The following is a 12,878-nucleotide window of genomic DNA, read 5'->3' on the forward strand; positions in this document are numbered from 1 at the left end:
ATATTTTTAAGACTCTGTGTAAAAACTCATTCGAAAGTGAAAGCTGATTATCTAGTATTTGTTTATTGGCTTTTATTTCAAAGTTAAAATGAAATTGGCCAAAAAAAATTACTTGTTACAATGAAATGAGATGTAGAAATTTTTGAATCTAATCTCTATTAGCTGAGTAGCCTGAAAATAAAAAAAACATTTGAGTTTTAAAACCCTCTCTCTCCCTTACACACACACACACACACACACACACACACACACACACTGCCATTCATTATTTATTATTTCTCCACTGAGCCCTTTTTACCATTACAGTATTCGTCAAAATTTTTCAGAGGCTTGTACTTCACAAATTTAATTTCTAATGTTCTCCCCTTTTTATGCCTAAATTCTTACTCATCTCTGAGGCTGGATCTCAAAAGCTACTCCTCTCTGAAATTGCTCTGATTTCCCAAACTGACCATTCTGTTCTCTCAGCATTGTGGGCGCTCCTTTCTAGCATATGTGCTTCTTAACATACTTTATACAATTATTGGTTTGTGTTTGACTGTTTCCCCCATTAAGTAGGAAATTATCAAGGATCACAATGATGACTTAGTCAATTCTGTGTTGCTTCTGTCTCTCCCACTGCTAGCCCATTGCTCAATATATATACTTGCTAAATTAAAGAAAAATATTTTTGAGAGCCATATCTACTAAGTTGGAATAAATTATATATACCCGTAATATGCTTACACATCATGAGTAAGGATTAAATAAAAATTAAGAAAAATCTCTCTTGACTTTGTTTTCTACTTTGGGTCAAACTGAACATTGCCAGAGTCCCTCATCTTCATTCCCCATACTCACGCCTCATCTTGACTCCCTTAATAGCTGGGAAAGGATAGGTGGGGGAAGTCAGAGTTACCTAACTCAGCTGGGTCCTCGTTCATGAACCTAGTTGTTCATTCACTGATGCTACAACCTCTTGTACCAGTGAGCATTTGGGTAGATCAGCTAAGGTCCGCCCATAGCTCTCTGTTGACTCAATTTCTTCATCTTTAAAATGAGTATATGAATTGTCATACCAAATTCTGAGGTGATTATAAAAATTAAATGAATTAATATTTGTAAAGCCTTGCAGCACTGCCATATAGTAATCATTTTTAAGTATTTATTACTGAAGAAAATAGAATAATGAATAAATATTTTTAAGTTAGACTATTTGAAGAAACTGCCCTGTTATCAGAAACTCTTGAAGGTTGTAAATGTAAAATTTGGACAAAGATCTTACTTTTCCTTCTAAGTTTACTCTTTTTTTTCTAAGATAGTCTGAAACACAATTGTTGATTTATCTTTATGAGGCCTTTTTGAGAGTGTATTGATTGCATATTTGAAAATTTTTAACAAAGAGGTGTATTTCTGAGTGCTGGAGGGATGAAGCAACACAACAGTGATCATCTGAAAGACAGAATGACAGTAGCACAACATAACATCTTGGACAGAAAATCCCTTGCCTCAGCAGTTTTTCTGTAAAAATCAGGTTAATCACTCAACCAGAACGTTTCAATAATCAGAATGCCCCATTCCCTGTTTGTGGGTTAACTAATGTGTTATTGAATTGTATTTTTCTGGAGCAGCCAGAAGAAACTGGCAGGCTGAGAATGGCATGTAGCATATGAGAATTTATTTGTATATACAAAACAGATTTGTGTTGTTTTCAGACTTGCTCTAAGCTTAGGAACTGCTAAATCAGAGTTCTGGGAGTAACTCCAAATCTAGACAATTTCTCAGAAATGGTTAGATCTGCCACTGTGCTAACCTCCAGATGGTGATCTCACATGCCATTTTCCTCAGACTTTGTGTTCAAACCATGGCCTTGGCGATGAGACTGTTTTTAAGCCCAAAAGCAATTAAAGTCTTTCATTACAATATTAGGAGGAATATTTAAGACAGAAGCAAATGGAAAGAGTAGAAAGGTAAAAATATTTCAACTAAAGACACCAGTTTTTTAAGATTTAAATTCTATAGACCAGCACTGTCCAATAGAGCTTTTTGTGATGATGATAATGTTCTATAAATGTATTGTTCAATACAGCAGCCACTAGCCACATGAGATATTGAGCAATTAAAATGGTAAGCTAGTGCAACTGAGAAAGTAGTTTTTTTTTTTCTTTTTCATATCTGTGGCCAGTTGCTATTAGGTAGCACATTTATCGATAGTTACTGGAATTTAAAAATTCATACTGTTCAGTTTTTAGATTGTCCATCATCCTATACAAGGTATTGTTAATTTGGAGCAACAGATCTGAGATTCTGAGATAAAAGAATTATAGATGTTTTATAAAAGCAGTAAGATTTTTCAATATTGGGATTTTAATTTCAAAGTAGTTGATAATATGGGGGACACAAAAATATCAATATGTTTACCCTGATGCAGTAGTTTTACTTATGATTTCATATATAAACCAATATTAGGCTAAGAATCCCCCAGGCATGTTCATAGAGGTAATCAACTTGGAAATGCCCAAGCATAGAAAGGAAATATATCAAGTTTCATTCCCAAGTTTATCAGAAGATTATAAATACAAAATTCTGTTTGGGCTTGAGTATTAAGGCATCTGGCAACTCAATATGACTTATCTGGGAAGTAATATCAGTGTTCTACTCAACTATTAAATAAATAAGCACTAATATAACCATCTTAATGGGGAACTGTGATTCCTAAGGCATATTACTTCCAAAAAGGCCTTTTAAAAAACACTGTTTCGTCAGCTCTGGCAACATTCCTGAGTGGTTGCTGGCAAATGTAATTATCCCCATTTTCCAAAGACAAGAGAAGAAATGAATGGCATGCCCAGTGTCAATCAATGTGACAGGGATATGACTGGGAATTGGATGTATATGCATAGGCAAACCAAATGTGTGTATACTGAGGGAACATCAAGCTAACATAACTTCTTAAAACAAGATTTATGAGTGTTTAAGAGAAGTTGAGACTCAGAAGTAGACTTTCCTTATTTTGACAATTATCAATTCCTTTGGAAAAGTAAAAGTGGTTAACACAATAATGTGTTCAATCATCTTCGATGCTTTTTAAAACACTTAACAAGCCTCCTTTCAGGTGCAAAATACTTAAAGATATGTGATAGAGTGAATCCATGAAGGTCATGGTCAAAGAAAGAAAAGATACTTCTATTTCAGTACATGTCAGGGGACTAAACTATATTTCAGAGTTCTTTAGGACAGTGACAGCAACCTAGACTTGTTGACCATACAGAGAAGCTTGATTTTGAAACAGTAAATGAGCTGGATTTTGAAGGATGAATAGGAGCCTATCTGTGGGGCATCAACATACAGAACCTTACTCCTTTGTCTGCCCTGGGGACAGTGGGCTAGAGTTCAGAGGAAACTAGTAGTTTCCAGGAGTTTCAGTTATACTTTATAGAAAGTAATTTGAAGTATTTTGAGTATTAAAATAAATGCAGCTATATTAAAAAATTAAATTCAAAATCTGTATTTATTTTTAATATAAATAGGAGACTTCAAAGAAATCTAGGCTCCCTCAGGGCTGGCAGTGTTGAGATGCACATAGACACAGCTTAAGGGTATGCATTTCCTTTTCTCTGTCCTAAGTTATTCTTTGATGTGAGAAGCACTGAGGTAGGAGAAAGAAGTAAATTCAGAACATCTGATGATGATATGGAAGATACTAATTGTAAAGTTCAGCCGCTCAACAGGCAGAGTCTGACTCATGATTAACAGGTGTCCTTTATTGAAGGGCAAGCGGTTCCGGGCGAGGTTCTCTGGTCCCGAGTAAAGGGGCCAGAGAAGTCACACTCAGGAGGGGTCAGGGCAGGGTTTTAAGGGTTCCCCAGAAGGGGAAGATTCAAAAAAAGCAAAAGCACAACGTGGGGCTCTTTCATTGGTGCAGTGGTGTGGCGCCATGGGTGTAGTCCTGGCACCCGCGGATTGGTCCATGGGCCTTAGGTGGCTAGCAGGTGGGAGCTAGAGGTGGAGACCTGCCTCTGGGCAAGCCTTAGAGCTTTTGCTGGGAGCGCTGGCCTTACAAATGGTATGCACATTTAACATTTTCATACTTATTGCTAAATTAGATTAATAAAAGGTTATATAGATTTATACTCCCCAAAGCCATTTTATTGTTTAATCTGCTTGTGTCAAATAGCTTTACTCTTCTCCATGTTTGAATGAATGTAGTTTAAATCCATCTCCACTGGGTCAGAAAGAAGTTCATAGTCTGGGTAATGTTCACATGCCAGGCCTTATACCTCCTTTTTTATTCCTCAGTATCCCTACGAATCTATTTCTGTCCCCCAAGTGTGCCTTCTGCCTCCTGTACTCAATCCTTTGCTTCAAAAGTTTTTTCACTTAGCTTCAAGTACAGTGAATACTTCTTGAGAAATAGTCATGGCTGGGTACCAAGCTGAATCCTTTGCATCTGTTATTACATGTAATCTACCAAAGTAACTCTAGGATGTAGGCCTTTGTATGCCCATATTGCAAATGAAGAAACTGAGGTTTAGAGAGGTTAAATATATAGGCCAAAATCATCCGATTAGAGTAAGGCCAGTGCTCCTGGAAAAGACCCCAAGGACGTCAGGTCCCTGCCCCCAGCTCCCACCTGCTAGCCACCGGAAGCCCATAGACCAATCCTCGGGTGCCAGGACTATACTCGTGGCGCCACACCGCTGCACCAATGAAAGAGCCCTACGCTATGCTTTTGCCTTTTTTGAATCTTCCCCTTCCTGGACACGACCTTAAAACCCTGCCCTGACCCTGCCCGGGTGCGACTTCTCAGTCCCCATTCCTTGGGACCAGAGAATCTCGCCCAGGACCCCTTGCTTTTCAATGAAGGATGCCTATTAATCCTGAGTCAGAGTCTGTCTGTTGAGCAGCAGAAACTTACATTCTTGGTGCCCAACGTGGGGCGGGAAAGAGTGCCCTCTCTCCTTGCAGAGACAAGGGGCCCATCCCGCCGCTCCCAGAAAAACCTCTGGCCGACCACCAGGACCACGCCAGCCGTCCGACAAGAAACAGGGTAAGTCGTCCCAGACCCATTGGGTCCACTCTCCTTGGCTGGATAACGCTCTCTCTGCCTCTCTCGGAGTCCTCTGTTGAAAGTGCTGCCGCATCAGAGGCGCTCCTCCCCTAGGCCAGGCCTATCGGGGTCGGGTGGACCGGAGACGGCCACACCACTCGATCCCACCCCTGTTCCAAATGTTTCCATATGTCACGGGGATGCCTGTGGCTGTTGGAAAACGAGTTTCCAGGAAGGAGAGGCCTATTCAGCCATGGGGAATGCTTCCTCCAAATCCAAGGTGACCTCTCCCCTACAATGCCTCTTGTCTAACTTGAAAACCTGATGCTTAGATGAGAACATCCACCCTAATTGGCTCATTTTCTTCTGTACCAAGGGCAGGCCTCAATATTCTCTCAATAATGATTCCAAATGGCCGTCTACTGGGACGTTTGATTTTAATATCCTCCATGATTTAGATAATTACTGTCGGACAGGAAAGTGGTCTGAAGTCCCCTATGTTCAGGCGTTCTTTACTCTGTGGTCCCGCCCTACCCTCTGTATCCACTGTTCCCCTTCCCAAATCCTATTGACCATAGCTTTTCCCAAGTCCCCGCCACCCTCTGCTGCCTCCCCAGAACCCTCCGTGCCTCCAAAGCCCGAAGACTCTTTATCCTCTCTTACCATTGCTCCTGAAGAGTTAGTTGCTCCTCCCAACCGACCTCCCCCGCCCTATTCTCCTCCTCCAGTTTCTCCAGCCTCATCATCCTCCTCCATCTCCACATCGACTCCTGCTCCTCCACCACCTACCCCAGCCTCCTCCCCAGCTACATTGATAGTCTCCTCCCCTACCTCAACCACTTACCCCTGCCCCCATCCCTTCCCTCAGTCCACCAGATGCTCCCGCCTTTGACCTCCCAGCAACCCCCTTCAACCCCACCTCGTGCTCCCCGCCCACTCCTATCCTCCCCTCCCACCCATGACATCACCTGTCAGTGCCCATACCCGCTCTCCTGACACCACCCAAATTAACTGTCCCCTCCACGTCCCCCTCCTTCTTCAAGGTCCCTTCCCCGGCTTCTCTCCTCCCCCTCCGCCAGGTGGTAGGCGCTGAATGCCTAGCACACGTTCATGTTCCTTTTTCTCTTCAAGATCTCTCACATAGAACAAAAATTGTGTTCCTTTTTCACCAACCCCTCAAATTATATCAAACAATTTACCCAGCTTACCTGGACTTATGCCCTCACCTTCCAGGACATTTATGTTATCATAGGCTCTACCACCATCCTTGATGAATGACAGGTCATTTGGTCAGCAGCAAGAACCCTTGCTAACCAATGCCATTTTGCCAACCCTGTGCCTGAGTGCCCCCAGGGCCCCTCGCCAGTTCCCGACACAGACCCAGGATGGAATTATCAAGAAGGGCAATGGGGACAAGACCAAGTAAAATACATGCATGAGTGCCTCTTAGAAGGCGTGGAGACTATGACCCATAAGGTCATCAACTTGCTCAAACTAGATAGCATTACGCGAGGCCCAGGTCAAAACCTGGCCATGTTCCTTAATAGACTGACCGAGGCTCTTGTTCTCCATACGAGACTGACCCGCGAATCCCCGGTGGGAGCTGCCACCTTGGCCAACTGATTCATCTCCCAATTGGCTCCAGATATTAGAAAGAAACTTTCCAAGGCCGAGCACAGTCCCCAGACCCTCCTCCGAGTTCTGGTTAAAATGGCCTTTAAAGTTTATAATGCCCGAGAGGAGACAGCCGAGGCTGACCACAAGGCCAAACTAAAACAAAAGGTGGATCTGCAAACCCAAGCCCTTGTGGCTGCCCTGATGCTGGCTCTTGAAAATCGTCCTCCCCAAAAAGGGGGTCCCCAGAACTCTGCAGCTCCTCCCGGAGCTTGCTTCAAGTGCGGAAAGGAGGGCCACTGGGCTCACCAATGCCCAAAACAAACCACGACAGCCCACCGGGCCTTGCCCGTTGTGTGCCCAAATGGGTCATTGGAAAATTGACTGCCCACAGCGGGGCCTGGCTCCTGCGCCTCCATGCAGTGGCCCACCCCCACCCTCTAGCTACTTGGCTTCACCCACGACTGAAGACGCCTGGACTCGGGGACCCCCATCACCCAAGCGGAGCCCAGGGTAATGCTCTAAGTGGCGGGTAAGCCCATCTTTTTCCTGGTGGACACGGGAGCTACCATTTATGTCTTGACATCTCACTTGGGTCCTGCAGTCCCCTTACCTATCTTGGTTATGGAGATTGACGGCATAGCCTCATGCCCACCTAAAACCCTTCCTCTCTCATGTTGTCCGTAATCAGGAATTTTCTTCTGATCCACCCTTGGACTCTGAGGAGGAAATGAGTTTTTTTGGGACCCAACCTATTTCATTGCTCCCTGAAATGTGCACACCCAGTGAGGTTACAAATACTGATGATGGGGAAATATGAGTGTGTGCATGGCCTCTGATTTATATTTGTGTTATATGTAATATGGTAGTTAACTTAAGAATTCTAATTATGATGGAAAAGAAAATATGTCTTTAGTAACAGAAGGTATAAAGTATGGAGATTTATTTTGAAGGAAATTGAAGGAAAGGTGTTTGTCTTAAAGTTGGTTATTTCTGAGTAAGAAAAGGCAAACTGAAGGAATGAGGAAAGTGGTAGAAGGTTTGTGAAGAGAAATCCTGAGAGGAAAATAAAGGACAAGAACCTAAGTGAACATATGAAGTTGTAAAGGAAAAGAGAAAGAGAAAATCTTGTTTTATACAGTCAAGTTGGCTAAAATTAAATGTATTTATCATAAGGTTTTAAAATGAACTTTAATATCAACAGCATACTGACACAAAACTAGAGTTTGGATTATTTGGATTTTTCTTTACCTGTGATCAATACACTAAAGAAACAAAGATTCTATATCTATCAAAATAATTTATTTTACTTTATAGTCTTTATAATGTCTGTTCCAGCTCTTATTAAACAGTATTTTTCTAAGCTCCGAGATGCCCTGGCCTTGGCACCCTCTCTCACCCTACCTAAATTTGCTTGACCCTTTCACTTATTCACTGATCAAAATTACCCCTAATTCCCCTCACTACTGATCTCTTCTTTGCCTTCTCTCTCTTCCGGAGCTTACTCAGACAGCACGCGGACTCGTGCCTCCTAGCCCCTACAAGAGACCTAGGTACCCAGGGGACCAGGTCTTCCTCAAGGAGCTATAGCCTGGGGCACTAGAACCTCTGTGGTCAGGTCCACACACTGTGATCCTGACCACACTGATAGCTGCCAAACTCCTTGGTCATCAGTGCTGGTACCACCTCACTCGCCTGAAGCGTGCTCTACCCCGTGATGCATGGAACACATCCACAACATCTCCCGGATCACAGTCAACCAACTACTTTTACATCCATATGCTCACCTCCTCACTGAAGTTCCGGCCTCAGACCCCTAACCATTTCACCTCTTCTCAGCAGGAGGTAACTATAGATTGAGTTGGCGCCTTATTATACCAAACCACCAAACAGGGTGAGATGTAAGGCCAGCACTCCCAGAAAAGGCCCCAAGGCTTGCCCAGGGGCAGGTCCCCACCCCTAGCTCCTGCATGCTAGCCACCTGAGGCCCATGGACCAATCCGGGGTGCCAGGACCACACTCATGGTACCAAACCACTGCACCAATGAAAGAGCACCATGCTATGCTTTTGCCTCTTTTGAATCTTCCCCTTCTGGGATGCAACCCTTAAAACCCTGCCCCGACCCCACCCGGGTGCGACTTCTCTGGCCCCTTTTTTTGGGACCAGTGAACCTCGCCCAGGACCACTTGCCTTTCAATAAAGGATGCCTGTTATTCCTGAGTCAGACTCTGTCTGTTGAGCGGCCAAACCTTACACCATTTGATTCAGCAGCACCTCCTGAGAATTTGTCCTGCAAATATGCTTGCACATGTATGAAATGACACAAGGGCATGATCATTCATTGCAGATGAAAGAATGGTTAAAAAAAAAAAAGGCATTGAGGAAGATAGAACCATGGACTGGTTAAATAAATTATGGGATAATATGTAAAATATTATGCAATACTATGTAACTGTTAGGAAGGCTGAGGAAACTACGAATTAATATGGTTGCTCACTAAAATTTGTCAAGTCAAAAAAGCAAGGTGTAGAACAGCATGTCTTCTAGCATGTATAACAAAAATTGCTATGGGCTCACCATACCCATTTCTGTCTTGTTCTGACCAGACACCTAGACTACATTTCTTTGTGGTCATGTAAGGCCATATGACAGTGGTCTGGCCAATTGAATGTGGATAGAAGTAATGCAAATAATTTCCAAACTTACTGCCTAAAAACCCCCTGTATCTTCAGTGCTCCCTGTCTTCCTGCCTTCACTGGCTCATGGAGAGGCATTTGGCAGAGGTGCCAAATCCCTAGGGACAGGTAGAGCCACCAGATTAAAAGATATTAAGATAATGACTCCTATAGAAGACTGTAACGCTCCCCTCACTGGCCCAAAGGCTATAATGGATTGAGACATGAGCAAGAAATAAAACTTTATTGTGTTATGACATTGAGATTTGGGAGTCATTTGTTAAAACATTTATCCTATTCCATTATTGGTATAAAAATAGGAGAGTATAAAAATTACAACTAAATATATATTATTGGCTGCCTCCTGGGAGGTTAAAGAGAACTTGATGGCAGAAAGTGATTTGGGGTTTGGGGAAAGGATTTTCTGTGTGTACTTAGTGAGGGGATGACTTACTTTGCCCTGGCAAAATATCTGTACTACAGAGATGACCACTGCTTAGAGCAGTTCATCCCAGCATTTTTGTCATTATAATACAAACAGAAACTAATTATACTGAGTAAATGGGGCAAACTTTGGGGAGATTAGGGTCCTAATGAGACTACTTAGAGCTGAAAAGATGAGACTAGGGCTCTGACCATCCTGGGCTGAGAATGAAGGGATTAATACCTTGTGGTACACCTGCAACCCATCAACATACCAGCTGGGGAGTGCTGCTCAGGATTTAACATGCCTGGCCTTGGTCCCACCTTTCACACACACCTCCCCAGGAAACAGAGTATCTAGCCTGATCAGTAAGTTGGAGGAAAGGAGTTGAATGAGCAGCTCAGCCTCCTCTTTCTCTGTGTTGGAATTAGCCTACTTGCTCAAAGTGGATGCTCAGGCTCCTCTGATCCCTAAGCTTTTACGATAGCAGAGCCCAGCAGAAAGACTCTCACCAACCATCTAGTTGGGTCTGTGGCTGAATGGGTAAGTCTTTCTACTTCTGAAATAGAAGATGAGTAAGCCAGCTCACAGACCAAGCCTTATTTTATTTGGCTTTTGATCTTCATCTTTCTCACTCCTGTACTATGTCTCATCTAGTTACAAAATCAGGTGAGCAAAAGAGATGATAATAAATGACCCCTTCAAGATTCCAACATGCCCTTTTGTACCTTTTGAATCTAGAGAACCATAAATGTATTATCTATTCAAAATATAAATTAAAGATATTTTCTTTAAAAAAAAAAAAAAAGATGATGCCTTAGGTAGATTAGTTTGGAGGGGGCTCAAGATTGGCCTGGATGAAGGAAAACCACTGTCAGGCTGCAGTTACCAAAATGAACGCACAGTAAGGGCAACGTGAATGAAGGTGGCTGTAAAAGAATGGAAGGACAAGAACAAACTCAGAAGACATCCATTCATTCAACATGTATGTACTTAGAACAAGGCAGTCATATGGCAAAGGTTAGCAGGGCTTGTAGCTGAGACAGGCAAAAATGAAAAAAACCCAGAAGGAACCTATGTTTTTGCTCATGCATGAGTGACAGAGTAAATATGATTGAGAAGGAACTGACTTTACAGAGGTAGTAGGGGTCAGAAAAGCTGATTTCTTAGGACTGCATTTGGGACATACTTTTTCCCAATTCTTTGTTATTTTTCTGAAGTTCAATAGAGAGGGAGAAGCAAGAATTAAAAAAAAGAAAAAAACTGAACCTGTGTTTTTGGGCCTAACTGAGGGAAGGACTGAGGTGTAGCTAACTCTACCTACCTAACCCTAATGTCGATGACAGAAAGAACCCAGGAGAAATCCTCTGGATTTCATCATTAGGAAGTGGTTGTTGATCATCTTAATTGATTTCAACCAAAAAGTAGGTATCGATGATTAAGGAAAAATATGAGTGATGAGAATGTGGAAACTGTGGCTCTGGGACCCTCATTTGGAAGTTTGAGATTCAGTCTCTGTCAGGAACCTGATAAATGGCTCTTCGATGAGATGGAGGAATGAAGGAGAAGAGAAACAATAGGGCAGATGTTTTAACAAATGGCGAAGGCCACAGAGAAGAAAGCAGGAGAGCAGATGAGGACATACAATGGTGAGGGTATAAGTTTAGGGAGGTAAGGAAGTGACCCGAGCAGCAAAAAGTAATGAATTAATGTTTTTTAAAAATGAAGAGAAATCCTACTCTTAACATTCAAATATGTGGAACAGCCACATCAGGAAATGGTTATTCACAGTAAAAAGCATTCTCCAATTCCTCCAGATGTTTCCTACAGAGAGCCCTTGTGCATGGCAGGCACTCATCTGAGAAATAGGCTTTACCTCACGTAGATTAATATTTAAGAAATACTTGTACCACAGTTGCACAGACTGTCAGAGGGAGAAGATGTCTTAGAGGTCGCCCATCTAGGGGTTTGCAAACTGATCTCTGCCAGTCTCCAGGCTCTGTGGAGAGGGGTGGTGGTGACAGGAAATGGGAATGACTGCTCTGGCACCCACCCTGGATCTACTTTCCAGTTTCTGCCTGAGCAGTTTTGATTTCACCTGTTTCATGTACTGTGCAGGGTTTTCAAATTTTCTTTGAATGAAGAATTTCTGTGCCAAAAACTGCAACTTTGAGCTAATATTGTCCCCCAGAAATTTCAAGGAACATGTGAAAAGTCGCTGGGGCACTCAGAGGCACCACTGAATTTCGAAATCCTAACCAGAGCTGTTTCTCTTTTGTTATATTCTTAATTTTGTTTCTAACAAGTTTTAAATGATATGTCAGAGATCTCCACCACTCGCCAGAAGTACGCAATAGCCTGAAATTACAGTGTTCTTTCTCCATGGTTATATTCTTGTACTTCATATATATGCATCCATAGCAATAATTAGTACTATTTGTCTACTTTTAAATTTTATGGAATTTTAATAATTATTCTTTTGTATCCTTTTTACATTCAACATTGTTTGTAAGATTTATCTACATTAATGCATGTGGATCTTGTCCATTCACTTAAACTGCTGTATAGTTTTCTATTAGCTGAATGTATCATTATTGTTTTTTCCCCTTCTTTAACAAGAGAAGTGGTATAGTTAGGTTATTTCCAACTTTTTGCAATTATTAAAAATAATGCAGAGGATATTGTGCTAAAATCTTTGCATACAAGTGAAAGTTTCTCTAGAAGTAGAAAACACATAGAGGTAGAACTGCTGGATGATAAGGTATATGAATCTTCAACTTTAGTAAGATATTGCCAAGTTACTTTAAAGTGGTTACATCAATTTACACATCCACGGGGAAGTATAAGAATATTTTACCACATTCTAGCCAACACTTAAAATTGACAATTGGTAAGTTTCTATTTTTTGCCAATCAGATAAGTATAAGCTGATATCACATTATTTACCTTGCATTTGCTATTACTAATTAAGTGAACATATTTTTCTGTTTTTTGGCCTTTAGTGAATTTTTAGATCATGTCTTTTACCCAGTATAACTTCTTCTTGTTGATTAATTCTTCATAAGATGTGGTTTTGGTTATTTACTTTTCAAGTATATTCTTCTATTCTCTCACCTCTTAAATTTTTTGACTTTG

The 12,878-nt window shown here is 41.8% G+C and overlaps 1 protein-coding gene across 1 annotated transcript in view; it reads right to left on the reverse strand.

Annotated features, from left to right (window-relative positions):
* Positions 1–12,878, reverse strand: part of SLC9A9 (solute carrier family 9 member A9) — a 507,404-nt gene that overhangs the window by 463,022 nt on the left and 31,504 nt on the right. The gene's annotated exons all lie outside the window — the stretch shown is intronic.

Source organism: Rousettus aegyptiacus, unplaced genomic scaffold (genome assembly GCF_014176215.1).
Source record: "Rousettus aegyptiacus isolate mRouAeg1 unplaced genomic scaffold, mRouAeg1.p scaffold_m13_p_4, whole genome shotgun sequence".
Classification (NCBI taxonomy): domain Eukaryota; kingdom Metazoa; phylum Chordata; class Mammalia; order Chiroptera; family Pteropodidae; genus Rousettus; species Rousettus aegyptiacus.